The 17,924-nt window shown below is 35.3% G+C and overlaps 1 protein-coding gene across 6 annotated transcripts in view; it reads left to right on the plus strand.

Moving 5' to 3' along the window:
• Positions 1-17,924, plus strand: part of LOC136039799 (RNA binding protein fox-1 homolog 3-like) — a 242,340-nt gene that overhangs the window by 23,160 nt on the left and 201,256 nt on the right. Inside the window, exon 2 of one of the 6 annotated variants that reach the window (XM_065723688.1) lies at positions 4,111-4,265. The exons of 3 other annotated variants lie outside the window; for them this stretch is intronic. The gene's annotated coding sequence lies outside the window, so the exon portion shown is untranslated. Of the gene's footprint in view, positions 1-4,110; positions 4,266-4,907; positions 4,927-9,419; positions 9,504-17,924 lie in introns of those variants that run through there. 2 more of the 6 variants (XM_065723692.1, XM_065723690.1) reach the window with 2 other exon arrangements.

The following is a 17,924-nucleotide window of genomic DNA, read 5'->3' on the forward strand; positions in this document are numbered from 1 at the left end:
ACGATCAGAAATTAAATAAAAAATAAGTTTCAACTTGAAGTAAGGAACAACATTAAAATTTAAAATGAACAGAAATTAATACGTAATTTCAATACGTAATGAAGGGGGTTGCCTCCTCCTCAACACCTCGCTCTTTACACTAAAGTGTTAGTTTCGTCTTATTTCTTTAAGAAGGATTTCTGAAACACTGTTCGTTTAATTGGAACAATAAGAAGCTTTCTTGAAAATTACTAAAAACTTTAGCGTAAAGAGTGTGGTGTTGAGGAGGAGACAACTTCCTTCAAATACATGTTGATTTCTGTTCGTTTTAAGCTTTAATGTTGATCCTTACTTCCAGCTGAACTTTTTTTCCCTATTTAAGCGGTGGAGAAGACAGTCATCTCCCTTACCAGAAAAAAAACCAACGCAAATCGCGTTAAATTAGTTCTGTCCATTAATTAATTGGAAATTAATTTCCAAGTTCTATCCACTTTGTATTAGTAGCAGTCTTTTCCCGACTTGACAAGTCCTCCTCCGGAGTTTCCGAGTAGGCTACTTATTGGGTCATTTAATGAGTCTGAGATGAAGGAATTTCCATTAAGATAGAAGCAGGTGGTAAGCAAGGGAAAGCAAATAATGTTTAAAACTGTTTGCTTCTCTTATGTCCCTCTAGCTGTCTCTTCTATTAGAAATTTGGTCTCTAAATGTAAATATCCATGCCGTAGAGATGGTAAAGATGATAGATTCTTGGTCGGATTGATGTGCACTTGAGTTCTAATACTCACTGGATATTTTTTGGATTCTTTCGAGAATTATTTAGTTTAATTCATGGGGATGAAGATACAAATTATACGCGTAGTGTGTCAGGTTAGAGACGGAAGAAGGGGGAGTTTGAAATTAATCTTGACATTTTTACCATTGTTTCTCTTATTTTTCACGTTTCCTGCATGCTTTGCCCTCCACCCCCCTCTCGAATTAGATTCCGTGTAATGGGCCTTTTTATAGGTTGGCAAATATGAAATATTTCTGCGGGGAGTGTGGGATCCAACAAAATACCCAAACCCTTAATTAATTAAAATTACCAAAGGAGGTTAAACTTTAGGGAGTTCGGGAAGCTTAGGCTAGTAAAGAGTCCTTTTATGCTTGCTCGCGTGAAGATCGGGGGGATTAATTCTCTCTACATTTGAGGAAAAACTCTTCCATTATGGGATATTAGCAATTGCATATTAGGATTTTGAATGTTAATCTTTCTTAGCAAGGAACAAAAATGTTTCCCTGTGCTTGCTTATCTACCTATTAGGAGAAGAAAGATTCATCTCCTTCTTCTGACTACTGAGCTTGATGTACATGCCAAGATCAGATTTATTTACATGATAAAAGTATCATTAACGAAAAATACTATAATTTTCTGTTGTGAAGCATTTCAAACTAAAACACGGTGCAAAATGTTCACGTTAAATATGACTCAGCGGTAGGTATTCCAAATTTATGTAGATGTGCAATGTTTGTTTTTTCTTATTGGCGGGCCTTCGGACTTAATTTTAGCTTTTCTCACATCGAAGGGTTTTGTGCAATCGATTTAAGTAGCTCTATCGATTGCCATCTTAACTACTACTGATTGCCGAATTCCTCTGCCGTCAGAAAGAACGTAATCGATTTCCGTGTATCCTTGCTTATTTGGTAAACCATAGGAATTAATATATCTATGTGTACAGTAATAAACCGTTATTTAAGGATTTTCGTACTCGAATGTTCCTTATGTACAGGGCCTTATCCAAGATTTTATTTTCGTGAGGTGTTTTACAAGAATTTTTTCGGGGGGGGGGTACACAAAAAACTGAAAAAATATTTATATCCATTTTTGTTACGTTTTTACAAGTCTGACAAACATTTTCTAGGGGGGGGGGGTCTAACCTTTCCCCATCCCTGGACACGACCCTGCTTATGTACTCGATATTTTTAGACCTAATTTTCTGCAGCTAAGCATTTCAAACTAAAACAAGGTGCAAAATGTTCACGTTAAATATGACTCAGCGGTAGGTATTCCAAATTTATGTAGATGTGCAATGTTTGTTTTTTCTTATTGGCGGGCCTTCGGACTTAATTTTAGCTTTTCTCACATCGAAGGGTTTTCTGCAATCGATTTAAGTAGCTCTATCGATTGCCATCTTAACTACTACTGATTGCCGAATTCCTCTGCCGTCAGAAAGAACGTAATCGATTTCCGTGTATCCTTGCTTATTTGGTAAACCATAGGAATTAATATATCTGTGTGTACAGTAATAAACCGTTATTTAAGGATTTTCGTACTCGAATGTTCCTTATGTACAGGGCCGTATCCAAGATTTTATTTTCGTGAGGTGTTTTACAAGAATTTTTTCGGGGGGGGGGGGGGGTACACAAAAAACTGAAAAAAATATTTATATCCATTTTTGTTACGTTTTTACAAGTCTGACAAACATTTTCTAGGGGGGGTCTAATCTTTCCCCATCCCTGGACACGGCCCTGCTTATGTACTCGATATTTTTAGACCTAATTTTCTGCAGCTCAATGTTCGTGTGACTTGAATGCTTTCCGCATCAATAAGTACATATCTTTTGTTACACTAGCAGTATCTCCTGTCCCAAACATGGTCTCTCAATGCAAATATATTTATCTTAGGACCGGTGAAAATGACTGATTTAGGCGTCAAGTGATGTGTGCATTGATCGGGAGCTTTGACTTTGATGTTCAAAGCTGGTATTGAGTCGAATTGCATCAACTTGTGGTATTGTATCATCTAATTTTCTCAGAAATTCTTGCGGGATGGCAGAATTTATTTCTTTTAGTCGTCCTTTCAGCTCTATTCAATATTTTCATGTAGAGTAGTCTTTTTCCTTTACCCCCCCCCCAAAAAAAAAATGCAAGGCACGAATGTTAGATCAGGGCGTCTAGCCGACCATCTGTCGAGATGATGTCAATTCAGCCATTCATGAACAACAACCTGCGGAGGAGCTTCCTATTAAATAAAACATGACCTTGCATAGAAGCGTAGAGGAGCTTATTGTACATTTCAGGAAGGTACAGACGAGGCACATTTCTGTCTTTGGGGCTTTGAGGATGCGAAACATAGTCATTTATCGGACAAAATGACCCAACAAGTATTCCATGAGCTACCATTGCGTCTGTAAAAGTTCACTGTGTGTTGAGGTTAATGGCGGGGTAGCCTTATAGAGCCTTTTTTCTTTGGATATGATAAACGATGAACCGTTGACAGCATTTGAATCATGTTTGGCTTAGAAGATAAATTGGGAATCAAGGACCATTTTTCTCTCATACAGTTGAATAGTTTTTATTTTTTTTTACTATCAGATTTCTCACTGTTGACTGAATATCCTTTATAATAACTTGGACGTAGCGTGCTAGGAATATTGGTTTCTTGGTTTGTTTATGCAGTATCTTAATTATGCAGTATGCGGTATCTCAGCAGATATAATATTTCCAGCCTATCAATACCTTCCTTACTTTCTTCAAAATTTGCTGTTTCGTTACCGCTTAGATCGTCATTGGTATTACCGTACAATTGGCCACCCGAGTTGTTCGATTCGGATCCCCCTTCAGCTGTTGAACACAGCAGCTGGTATGAACTTACAAATCTGGTGCAATTTTTGTTGGTCTGTAAATCGGATAAATCTAGAACATGTTTGCTCCTGATTTGAAAGCATGATCTGGAACATTTTTCAAAAACATTTCCAATCTTTATTCTCTTTAGGGTTGATAGCTTGAGTCGGTTTTATTTGCTACGTCGGTTTGTATAAATAAAATGAGTAAAACATTGCAAATAAATAAAATGAGTAAAACATTGCAAAATGTTCATTGGAGGCTCGTTCCTGGACATTTAAGACGAACAAACCGTTCCAGAGAGCTCAGAGTTGAAAATTTCTGACTTCTTAGGGGGTCAGAGGGTCAGGGCCCGTTACTGTTCAACCGCGTAAAATTAAACCCAGACGACTTAACGCAACTACAGCTCAGATGCTGCACAGCCGGAAGGGTACCATTGTTGGGGGGACTTTGAAAAATACCTTATTTTCGGTATTCTCATTGAAGAAAATAAAGTTACCCTCTTAGATTTCAAACTTACTTTTTTTTTAGCCTCATTATTGAAGAAAAATCCTCTCTTCCGTCAACATTTTCGTAAATTGATGTCTTGCGATGATGTACAGAGTCAATAATCTTGCTACGGACGAGTCAAAATGTCTCAGCTGTTGAATCAACACTGATTCCTTCTTCATTATTTTTTTTTCCAAGTATGAAACCTTTATTCTTCAACAGCGCGTTACCATTAAGAAGTATTTTCTAAAAAAAAAACAAAAAAACATGGATTGTTTAAAACGAATTTCTAGAGTGACCCACTACTTTTAGTGTAATAGTAACTTTAGTTAAACTTTGACACCAGAATTGGTACCTTTACCGGAAGTACTAAAACTCAAAAATCGTGGGAATTTTAAGTACATAAATTGTCTTCCAGCTTGCCACCAAAATTAATCTAGTATAGGGCTTAATTTTTTATTTATCACTTTATAAAAGCTCATTATGAAGTTATTTTCCTCATTATTTGAACTTCTACTTTTATTTTGCAATTTTAATCTTTTGCTTTGATTGGCGCATTTAGTCCTTTTGTTACTTTCACACCTGGCTTTCCTAACAAAGAAAGCCGACAGCCCCCCTTCTCCTGTGAACGAGTCTTGTGTTTTTGTTCCGAACTATTGTGTTATAGCATACATCATATAGAATGGAGTGAATCGTAACTTAGGAAAAGCATTTTATTGATCGTTTGAGAGAGCAAGGCTCTCTCTTCTTTCTCCATCCCGACGTAGAAAGGATAGTATTTGTCGTGAAATTGTGGTATTTAACCTAAAGGTTGGGATATATAATTGTTTCTTCTACGAAACCTGTTAGTTAGGTTAGGTATGTTTTTTGTTCTTTTTAATCTTTAGCTATTAAAAGTAACCCAAGGGATAGGTTTACATTTGCTTATGTGTTTTCTCTGTCTACATTTGAAAGTAATGTGTATATGGGAATTTTTGTCTATAGCCATTTCTGAATTTGTTTTATTCGAGATGCGATATACGACCCTTACTAAAAGACGTATGCCAAGTAACCTAAGCGTAAAAGACGTATGCCAAGTAACATGAAGTTTACGTTTTCAACATATTGGGAAAGTCTTTTACCTTGCCTTCTACTTACGATTTGTTTTGTTTTTATAGGTAGTTTTTATTAAAACATGATTTTTTGATTGAGAAATAATTTCAATTTGTCCTTTGAACTTACACGTTATTGTGAACTTGAAATGCTGTGTGTTTTAAGTTGCAAAAAAGCCTGTGCATCCTGTAATTTCCTTCAGAATATTGTATAATTTGGTTGATGGATTATAAAGTTTCTGAATTATTATAATTATTCAATATTAAACCAGACTATAAATAACATAATTTATATCGAAGAGTGTGGGTTTATCTATTTGTTTTACATTACATAAAAGTCTGTGCGTTGCATTGACCCCGAGGACACCATAAATGCCCCACAAAGTGTAATTTTCTTAGAAGGAGGGCTATGATGCTAATTTAAGTGCCATAAGCCTTATAATGCATTATGTACCTTTCATTTTTTTTTTTTTTACAAGTCATTGCGTATGAAAGCAGTAGTCGTAAAAAACTTGGATGGGGCTCCTTCGATTTGAAATTCAAAAATCTGATGCCCTTTTTAAGAGTTGAATGTGATTGGAGGATAAAAGAGTCCCCTACCGTGCTTTATTTTTGTGCCCTCCGCCACATAACTCTCAAATACATACAGTCGAAATATTGAGATACCAATTTGTTTAAAATAGTCGAAAGGCGCTGTAAATGTGATTTAAAAATGACAGCCCCCCATTACCCTCGGTGCAAGGGCCATAAATAATTTAGATTACCAATATTAAACATAAACTTTTTTTGTCTGATCAATTTGAAACCGATAGCCCTAAGTCCTGGGGCAAAGAAATTCCTAATGTCCCTCCCCTACAAAAGAAAACAGACAAACCTGGTGCAAGGCTTCCTTTCAAAAATTCAAAAGGGACAAAAATTACAATATATAATCACATAAAAATAAACATAACTGAGATTGCTATAAATGTGAATCTTAAACGGAACAGAAATTAAAACACATAATCAAATAAAAACGTAAAACGAACCATCTAGGGCTATTTCCCCTAAATTCTCTTAAGGCCGTAGAATCATTTGTACTTTATTGAAAGCAAAAGATATTTTAAACTTTTCCCCTTTTATAAATATAGTATTAGAAAAATAAAAGATTGCTCGAATCTCCAGAAATTGATATTTTATATTAAAGAATCAGCCTTTTTTCGTTTGTTTTATCCATCCAACTTGATTATTATGATGATTTGATCTTCTATTGATTTTGGAGAAATAAAAAACATTCTGTTAAAAATACTTATCCTTTTTAGTAAAGCACAAATGACTATGACCTTTAGAAGGTATAATGGGAGGTAGCCTTACTACTGTTTACATTAGCTTTCATTCATTTAAGTTTGAAGTGTTATATCACTTTATTTCTGCTTATCTTAGGTTTTGATCTAGATTTTTACTTTTCATTGAGTTTTTTGAAACGTTTTTTTTTTCCAAATTGATTATTGGTTTTTCAAATTGATTTCAAGATGCCACGTTAGATAAACAAGGTATAATTCACAAATACAAAGTAGAAACAATAGAGAAAATCTTTTCAAGACAGTGGAAATCCGTTCTGTGAATATTTCAGCCCTATGTCCAAGGGCCCGTCTTCAGCACAATACGAGAACAAGAGAGAAAATATGTATATATAAATAAACTTACATTAAATTGTGAGAATTAAAACTAAATAATGTTTTTTAAAAACTTTTTTGAAAAAATAGCCCTAGCATCCTTACTTCAACGAAGTTCAACCAGGACTGACAAAAAGAATGAAGTGGGAATATAAACTCATTCAAACTAAGAGAACAAAGTGATTAAATGCAATTTCTCAGAGCCAACCTTGCTTTTTTTGCAGCCTGTCTCAAAGGCCTTTTCGTAGCTGGTTCAATACTATTATTAAATAAAAAAAACAAGTTTTTTAAATGAAAGTAAGGAGCGACATTAAAACTTAAAACGAACAGAAATTACTCCGTATATGAAAGGGGCTTTTCCTTCTCAACGCCCCGCTCTTTACGCTAAAGTTTGACTCTTTCTCTTAACTCTACATTTTAAAATAGTAAAAAAAAACTTTAGCGTAAAGAGCGGGGTGTTGAGAAGGAAAAGCTCCTTTCATATACGGAGTAATTTCTGTTCGTTTTAAATTTTAATGTCGCTCCTTACTTTCATTTAAAAAACTTGTTTTTTTTTTATTTAATTTCTGAACGTTTTTGAATCCATACATGTTTTGATTTTGGCTCTCCGCAGAGAAATAATTAAAACAAAATTTGTAAATTTTTTTTTTGGCTAAATGGCTTCCTCATAATTTTGATCGAATGATTTTGAGAAAAAAAGAGCAGGGGAGGAAGCCTAGTTGCCCTCCGATTTTCGGTTAATTAAAAAGGCAACTAAAACTTTTAATTTTTTACGAATCTTTTTATAAGTAAAAGATATACGTAACTTATAAATTAGCTTACGTAAAGAACTTTTGTATCCTTATGTTTTTATTACATATATGAGGGGGTTCACCCCCTCGTCAGTACCTTGCTCTTTACACTATAGCTTAAATTTTGTCCCAATTCATTAAGATGACCCCTGAATCACACAAGCCGCTGAATAAATAGTTGAAATTACTAAAAATACTTTAGCGTAAAGAGCGAGGTATTAGGAGGAGGTGAGCCCCTCATATGGGTAATAATTTCTGTTCGTTTTAAGTTTTAATGCTGCTGCTTACTTCCAGCTGAAAAAAACACTTTCATTGTTTTTTTTTAAGTAATGCTAGTAAATCCTGCGCTCCCTTCATGGAAATTTTCTTCCCCCATGACAAATTCCTCGATGGAAAGTTCCCCCAATATATCCCCCTCTTCTTAACCCCTGCCTCCAACCAAAAAAACCTCCTGAAAACGCCTGTACACTTCCCAATAACGATTACTATATGTAAGCACTGGTCAAAGTTTTGAACTTGTAACCCCTCCCGCGGGGACTGTGGGGGAGTAAGTCGTCCCCAAAGACATAGTTATAAAGTTTTTCGACTACGCTGAATAAAATGGCTATCTCAGAATTTTGATCCGTTGACTTCGGGAAAATAATTAGCGTGGGAGGGGGTCCAGGTGCCCTCCAATTTTTTTTGGTCACTTAAAAAGGGCACTAGAACTTTTCATTTCCGTTAGAAAGAGCTCTCTCGCAACATTCTAGGACAACTGGGTCGATACGATCACCCCCGGGAAAAAAAAACAAAAAAAAACAAACAAATAAACACGCATCCGTTATTTGCCTTCTGGCCAAAAATATGAAATTCCACATTTTTGTAGATAGGAGCTTGAAACTTCTACAGTAGGGTTCTCTGATACGCTGAATCTGATGGTGTGATTTTTGTTAGGATTGTATGACTTTTCGGGGGTGTTTTCCCCTATTTTCTAAAATAACGCAAATTTTCTCAGGCTCGTAACTTTTGATGGGTAAGACTAAACTTGATAAAACTTATATATTTAAAATCAGCATTAAAATGCGATTCTTTTGATGTAGCTATTGGTACCAAAATTCCATTTTTTAGACTTTTGGTTACTATTGAGCCGGGTCGCTCCTTACTACAGTTCGTTACCACGAACTGTTTGATAAATCGGTTTAGTAAAATATTTTGCTAGATCATTTTCATTTTTAATTAAATTTGAGTATAAAGAATTTAGTGGTATCAAATACCCAGTGATTCAATACCCTCAATGTATTGAATTCAGGGTATTGATTCAGGGTATCAAATACCCTGTGATTGTGGAAATTACTATGTCGGCAAGACCCATCAGAATCTAGAAAAACGGTTACAACAGCATAAAAAAGACATAGACAAGGAATTAATCTCAAATAGTTCCAACAACTCCTTTGATTCTGCTTTAGGTTGGCATATATTTAATAATCCGTCCCACACGACACTTCTTGAAAAATCTTCACTCATCAGTAATGCTTTGAGGATAAAACAGGTGGTTCGAGAATCAATCGAAATTAATCTCAAAATAAATAATAATATTTCTTTGAAAAGGGACTTAGGGGGAATACTCACTAAATTCTTTATACTCAAATTTAATTAAAATCTAACAAAATATTTTACTAAACCGATTTATAATAGTATCGAACCAGCTACGAAAAGGCCTTTGAGACTGCTGCTAAAAAAGCAAGGTTGGCTCTGAGAAATTGCATTTAATCACTTTGTTCTCTTAGTTTGAATGAATTTATATTCTCACTTCATTCTTTTTGTCAGTCCTGGTTGAACTTCGTTGAAGTAAGGATGCTAGGGCTGTTTTAAAAAAAAAGTTTTTAAAAAACATTATTTAGTTTTAATTCTCACAATTTAATGTAAGTTTATTTATATATACATATTTTCTCTCTTGTTCTCGTATTGTGCTGAAGACGGCCCTTGGACATAGGGCCGAAATATTCACAGAACTGATTTCCACTGTCTTGGAAAGATTTCCCTATTGTTTATACTTTGTATTTTTTTGTTATGGAAAGGCAGTGTGGTCTTCGTCGCTATTTTTTAAGGTATAATTCAAACTATGCAACAATTAAAAACACCAGTCAATGGAAAATAAGGAATACAAATTAGTGAGTTAAGCACACCAGGTGGGCATGCAAAGAAAGTTTTCGGGGTGGCGCATGTACGACTTGAAAAAAAAGAAGAAAAATGTAAAATCACGTAGAAATATATGAAATTACCGGAAAAATCGCTCAGATTTTGAGATTTGTTCTGGAGGGGGCACGAGTCAGACTTCCTTTCCTCCCAGTGGAAGTGCCTCTGTGCAGACATGGATAGACTGAAATACTCATTGTGAAAAATTTACTGTTAATTGAAATATGTCTTTTATGCTAAGTATTGCAGTATATAATTGTCCTATCTGTAAAATTGCCATTTGGCTATTCCCTACCAACTTCCCCTTCTTCCTTTGAAGTTATTGGCTGATTTTCTATTGCGAAAGTGATCTGTAATTTGGATCGTTAGTTCAATATCTACGGACTGAGGATTTATCTTCTTATTAGCAAAATTGAGTAACTCTTATAGGCCTGATTAGGCCATTAATATCATTATGAAAAAAACGAAGGAGTTAGAGTTTAAGTATCGACGGTTACTTATAATTGCGCATCGTTATGTCAATAGTATTGAGTCAAATTGTTGCAGAAAGTGACAAAATAGTCCTTTTGTATATTTGTGGATGTTACAAATCAGTTCATTTCAGAACCATTAACTTTGCATGCATGTTCAGGTTCTGACTAAGTCACAAATCGGTCATCATAGGTTCAGCATATATGTGTTAACTCTATGTAGATAGACATAAATAATTATTTCTCTTTGGCTGAGCTTGCTATGTAAATTACATTATTTTTTTAGCTTTATCAAAGCTTGAAAAACATGTACAAAACCTCGTACGAAAAGGCTCTGTTATGTTATAAATCTCCTTGTGCACAAGTAATTGTTTGTGGTAAATAATTATTTGTTTTTATTGAATATGCTGGCGATAGTACTGTCAGACTCCGCCCTGAAAGTATAAAAAAAAAGATAGAAATAATATTGGCTGTTGCTAGTGACACCTGACTTGTCATCAGTATTCCCTAGACAATTAATGACAGCATTACCTTTCAAAGACTATTCTTCCATATACCTTAATGATGAACCTAGTGACAGGTTGGAAGAATCCAAATATCTGGGTTGACTGAACGACGCTAGAGCCAGGGGTGTTGTTTCGGGGGGGGGTTGTTCCCCCAATAGTTTGGAGAAAAAATATTGCATAGCCCATGCCCCCTGACTACCTGAATATGAACCCTCCCCCCCCACGAAAAATACTGGAGGTGCACCCTTGGTTAGAGCTACAGCTTCTAATGAGGATCAAGTCAATTTAATAGAGCTTGGTTTGCCGTTGTCCATTTCAGCAAATCATTATGAACTATAAGGGAAGTCGACCTCTTGATTAAACTTAGAATTTATTGTATTGATGTGAGATCTATCTCCTCAAAGCGGAGGGAGAGCGCCCGCTTTTAACTTTTGAACGAAAATGTCTTCGATCTATTAACAACATGGGGCTGTTAGATTTCGATCATCAAACGCTTTATAAAAATATACGAACTTGAACTAAGCTCTTCCATAAGGATCAAGAGAAAAACGCCTCGAGGGGTTAGGCCCCTTCACGAGTTGCCTGGAAGGGACCAAGAAGCGTCAAGTGCAGTTAGTAGCACTAACTGCACTTGACTTTCTCCCTGGTAGTAAAACCTGGTAGTAAAACTTTCTCCCTGGTAGGAAAAAGTTAATAATTCATTAGTATAAGTCATTAGAGAAGATGTTGAATCGCTTGGAGGATACCGGAAGCATGGTCATAAGTGGGACAAAACATGGTTGGCGTTTGTTTAACCTCACACTAAAGACATAACCCATCCGCTCCTACACGCCGAGTTGGTCTGAACAGCCTGTTTCTCGACTTAATACACTGTTTCGAAGGAAAACTAAATTACAACCTTGTCACTGAAGAGATTGGATAAAGTTTTCTATTTAAGATTCTTGCAACGCCTGTTTAATCAGAACCTGATAGATAGGATTTTTTTTAATGTTTTTTTCTTTCCTAAAATTTTAAAAGAAATTGTAAAGTTAAAAAAATAGACTGAAAATACATGCTGGTAAAATGCTAATGATTAGCAGAGTATTTCGCCATTCAGTTTTGTCTTAGTCGAGGAATTGTGATCGATTAGCTACACTTTTTCTTAACTACGGTCAAATTAGTTTGTCCTAGTTTTTGAAAAATGTATATTATAGTTTATAGTTTCAATATTTGAGATACTATTAAGGTCGTGCCTTTGAATTATTAAATAAAAAAAGTTTTTTTTTAACTGCAAGTAAGGAGCGACATTAAAACTTAGAACGAACAGAAATTATTCCGTATATGAAAGGGGTTGTCCCCTCCCCAACGCCCCACTATTTACACTAAAGTGTGACTCTTTCTCACAACTCTGTTTTTTAAAACAATAAAAAAAATTAGCGTAAAGAGCGAGGGGTTGAGGTTGGGACAACCCCTTCCATATATGGAATAATTTCTGTTCGTTTTAAGTTTTAATGTCGCTCCTTACTTGCAGTTAAAAAACTTGTTTTATTTAATTTTTGAACGTTTTTGAATTAATGCATGTTTTGATTTTGGCTCACCGGACCGCACATGAATAATTACAACGAAATTTGCGTATTAATTTTTTTTTGCTAAACGGCTTTCTCACAGTTTTGACCGGACGATTTTGATAAAAAAAAGGGGTGGGGGAGGAGGCCTAGTTGCCCTCCAATTTTTGGTTACTTAAGAATGCAACTGGATTTTTTATTTATTTTTTTTTTACGAACGTTTTTGTTAGTAATAAACATTCGTACCTTATTAATTAACTTACGTAACGAACTTCTATATTTGTGCATTTTTGTTATGTATATGAGGGGTTTCGCTCCCTCGTCAATACCTCGCTGTTTACACTAAAGCTTGAATTTTGTCCCATTTCCTTGAGGATGACCCCTGAATAACAAAGGCCGTAGAATAAATAGTTGAAATTACTAAAAATGCTTTAGCGTAAAGAGCAAGGTATTATGGAGGAGACGAACCCCTTATATACGTAATATTTCATGTTCATTTTAAGTTTTAATGCTGCTCACTACTTCCAGTTGAAAAAAAAATATTTCAGTATTGTTTTTTTTTAAATAATGCTAGAAAATTCTGCGCCCCCTTTATAGAAATTCTCTTCCCTCATGATAAATTCCTCCATGGAAAGATCATGCCACATTAAGTCGTCTGCAATTGGACACGACTTATATGTCTTTGGAGACGATTAAGTCGTCTCCAAAGACATAGTTATTAGGTTTTTGACTACGCTGAACAGAATGGCTATCTCAAAATTTTGATCCGATGACTTTGGAAAAATTTGCGTGGGAGGGGGCCTAGGTACCCTCCAATATTATTGGTCACTTAAAAAGGGCACTAGAAAGTTTAATTTCCGTTAGAATGAGCCCTCTCGCGACATTCTAGGACCACTGGTTCGATATGATCACCCCTTAAAAAACAAAACAAAAAACAAACAAATAAACACGCATCCATGATCTGTCTTCTGGCAAAAAATACAAATTCCATGTTTTTGTAGATAGGAGTTAGAAACTTCTACAGAAGGGTTTTCTGATACGCTGGATCTGATGGTGTGATTTCCGTTAAGATTCTATGACTTTTAGGGGGTGTTTCCCCCTATTTTTTAAATTAAGGCACATTTTCTCAGGCTCGTAACTTTTGATTGATAGGACTGAACTGGATGAAACTTATATATTTAAAATCAGCATTAAAATGTGATTCTTTTGATGTATCCATTGGTATCAAAATTCCGTTTTTTAGAGTTTCGGCTTATATTGAGCCGGGTCGCTCCTTACTACTGTTCATTACCACGAACTGTTTGATATAATCTGTTTTGACTGTTGATGAAGTGTTTGCTTGTTGCTTTAACTTGAAGCTTTGATGTTTGTTTTGCCCCTACCTCTGTTCAACGGCAGAGATACCTCTTTTGCCCCTACCTCTGTTCAACGGCAGAGATAAGGGCATGTCTTGAACCGTTTTTGAAAAATGTCTAAGAAAGTGAAAAAGATTCATCTAGTGGGTTTCTATACACTGGCCGGATTTGTAGCGGTGTATTTGCATCGTCCACTATACACAATGTTTCTCTAACCATACAAAACGATAATTGAGTGTGTTAGTTCTAGTCATACTCACGGCCCGAAGATAGAACGGTTTAAGGCGTTTTATGGGTTTGAAAGATGATCACACTCGAGTCCATTCTTCGCTGGGTATCGATGGGAGTGCTAAGAAGGGCAGATCAACTTTTTCATTTTCCCCAAGATACCAAAGAGACCCAATAAATTCAAATATGTATAAACAGCTCAATAGGGAAAAATCCTTTTATTAGACATTGAACCACATCAAAAAAATATCTGTATATTTCGGTCACATACAGTGACTGTCATCAGCAGATAAACTGCTGTTTATTTATATTTATACGTCGTGGAAAGGCAGCGTGATTTTTGAAAATAGGGCCTGGTCTTGTAATCGGCTTTATAGTTTTTCTCTTACAACTGGCATATTGACATTTCTGGTCATGAAAATAATAGGTCTCTAAATAGGTCAAAACTTTAAGGAATAACTTGTATTTCTCCCAGAGTGGTTTTATCGAGCCTATGGTGGCGCCATGACATCAAGAAGAGGCTCGCATTGTCTGCAGTTAAAGTGACAATGAGAATCCATATATAAAAGCCTACCGCGTAGCCGTGCCGGGGTCTGGTAGCGAAGCCGCCGGGCTCCCGGTACTATATATGTATGTGTCGTGGAAAGGCAGTGTGGTCTTTGAAAAGACCTAAACGCAGATACATCCTTACGACATCGCTGGGAAGACGTTATGTCAGCAGTGAACTTGAATGACGACTGGTGTTTCGTCGTTACCCTGGGCGCCTTTGGAGGCACAAGAGACTCTAAGGTTTAAGGTAGTTTACCTCATAGGAGATATATGCGATCAATCTGGGGTTTTAAGGTCAACGAAAATACTGGACGAACAAAGCGAATACTTTGGTGGCAACCACCTCCCTTCTTCAGCTAATAGAGAAATTAGAAGAAAGTGCAAAAAATTAAAGGAAACAGCTCAGATAAAACCAAACTGTGCGGAAAGTCAAAAGAAATAGTGAATAAAACTGAAATTTGATGTATTAACAAATCTAAAAACCAGACAACGTAGAGAACGAATAAAAATAATAAACCACTAAAATCCGAAATTAGTAGAATCAACAGTTCTAAAATCCAAAAAACCTAATTCCAAAAGCGAGCCAGACCCCTTTCTCGATCTTCATTCCTTTAATTTGGTTTTTGTCAATATTTCTAGGAACATTTTCTATGATTTTGGGCTCAGTTTTGTAAACACCAGATTTAATGGTTACCAAAAAAACCGTTGGTGAAAAAAGGAACAAAACAAACAAAAACAAACGAAATCGAGGCCCAAAGCTCGTTAATGAGAAAGAACGAGTATAAGGTTTGTAAATAGTCTGTATCTCCTCGTTGCTCCTAATCAGGAGCTACAAAATTGGTCACGTGAACAATGTTAAGCGAATTGTGATCGTAATAACGCTTTAATAAATTAAATAAAAAAACTAGTTTTTTAAACTGAAAGTAAGGAGCGATATTAAAACTTAAAACGGACAGAAATTACTCCGTATATGAAATATATTGAATCTGATTTTTTTTTTTCGCATTTCGTGTTTAGCTAGCATTCATAACTAAATCTAACCAAACTTATAATTTAGCAAATTTAAACTTGGCTGACGCTTTCCAACAGGAATTACCTTCTAGACACTTTTTATTTAGAATGAATCTATGGAAATCCAAGTCAAAAGCTACGATATCCGCTGGGTTTAAATGACATTAGATAAAACAACCTAGTTTTTTTTAACTTAAAGTAAGGAGCGACATTAAAACTTAAAAGGAACAGAAATTACTCTGTACATGAAATGGGTTTTCCCCTCCGCAATCCCTTGCTCTTTACGGTAAGGTTTTTACTTGTTTTAAAAAGTAGAATTGTGGCAAAGAATCAAACTTTAGCGTAAAGAGCAAGGGATTGCGGAGGGGACAACCCATTTCATATACGGAGTAATTTCTGTCCGTTTTAAGTTTTAATATCGCTCCTTACTTTCAGTTTAAAAAACTAGTTTTTTTTTATTTAATTTCTGAACGTTTTTGAATTAATGCATTTTTGATTTTGGCTCTCCGCACATTAATTAGTAAAATGAAATTTGCATATTATTTTTTTTTTTTTGGCTAAACGGCTTTCTCTTAGTTTTGACCAGACGATTTTGAGAAATAAGGGGTGAGGGAGGAGGCCTAGTTGCCCTGCAATTTTTCACTTACTTAAAAAGACAACTAGAACTTTTAATTTTTAACGAAAGTTTTTGTTAGTAAAAAATATATGTAACTTAAGAATTAACTTACGTAACAAACTTTTATGCTCTTATATTTTTTATTATGTATATGAGGGGGTTTGTCCCCTCGTTAATACCTCGCCTTTTACACTAAATCTTAAGTTTTGTCCCAATTCTTTAAGAATGACCCCTGAATCAGAAAGGCCGTGGAATAAATAGTTGAAATTACTAAAAACACTTAGCATAAAGAGCAAGGTATTTATCTCCTCCTAAATACCTCGCTCTTTATGCTAAAGTATTTTTAGAACCCGTCATATGCGTAATAATCTCTGTTAGTTTTAAGTTTTAATGCTACTCTTTACTTTCAGTTGAAAAACTTTTTCGTGTTGATATTTTCATTGTTTTTTTTATAGTAATGCTAGAAAATCCCGCGCCCTTTTCATTGAATTTCTCTTCCCCCATGACATGTTCCTCCAAGAGAAGATTCTCCCACATAGCCTCCTCCCTTTAACCCCACCCCAAACCAAAAAAATCCCCCTGAAAACGTCTGTACACTTCCCAATAACCATTACTGTATGTAAACACTGGACAAAGTTTGTAACTTGCAGCCCCTCCCCCAGGGACTGTGGGGGAGTGAGTCATTCCAAAGACATATTTAATATGGTTTTTGACTATGCGGAACAAAATGGCTATCTCAAAATTTGGATCCGTTGACTTTGGGAAAAAATGAGCGTGGGAGGGGGCCTAGGTGCCCTCCAATTTTTTTGGTCACTTAAAAAGGGTACTAGAACTTTTCATTTCCGTTCGAATGAGCCCTCTTGCGAGATTCTAGGACCACTTGGTCGATACGATGACCCCTGGAAAAAATAACAAAACAAAAAACAAAAAAACAAATAAACACGCACCCGTGATCTGTCTTATGGCAAAAAATACGAAATTCCACATTTTTGTAGATAGGAGCTTGAAATTTTTGCTAAAGGGTTCTCTTATACACTGAACACGATGGCGTGATTTTCGTTAAGATTCTATGACTTTTAGGGGGTGTTTCCCCCTATTTTCCAAAATAAGGCAAATTTTCTCAGGCTCGTAACTTTTGATGACAAAGATTAAATTTGATGAAACTTGTATATCTAGAATCAGTATGAAAATTCGATTCTTTTGATGTATCTTTTAGCATCAAAATTCCGTTTTTTAGAGTTTCGTTTACTATTGAGCCGGGTCGCTCCTTACTACAGTACGTTACCACGAACTGTTTGATCATGCCTACAGTCAAATAAAAATATTGCCATCTACCCAGAAAGATATAGGAATTTCGAAAATAACCTAAAAGGGTGGGATCTAGATGTGAGCAGTCATCAATGCCTATTAATTCTCTGTTATTGCTTTCAGCCAATCATGGCAAATAATAACGAATTTAGCTCCTAAAATGTTACTTAAGTTTTTTGGTAATCTGTTGTCTCTGGAAACAGAACAATTATCAATAATTATAGTTAAGTTTGGAACATATAAGTATTTTGACTGATGCACGGATTTGTTTTATTATTTTTTTTTTTATTGTTGATTTTTAAATTTTCTTTTATCCATCATAAAATATTTTTGTGAATTTGTTAGTGACTGTCGTCAATAACAATGGTATTACAACTTGTGATGGACTGTCTTACGAATCCATTAGAAACAATATTGTAAAATTTACTTTGGTGAAAATTAGTTAAACATGGTCAATAGTTCTCTATCGACACAGCTATAATAGGTTACTGATATTGCAGAAAATCCAAAGAAAATTTACCGCTAGAATCATTTTGGTTTTGCTCAAGCCCCATTCACAT

This window comes from Artemia franciscana, chromosome 20 (assembly GCF_032884065.1).
Source record: "Artemia franciscana chromosome 20, ASM3288406v1, whole genome shotgun sequence".
In the NCBI taxonomy this organism is placed as follows: Eukaryota; Metazoa; Arthropoda; class Branchiopoda; order Anostraca; family Artemiidae; genus Artemia; species Artemia franciscana.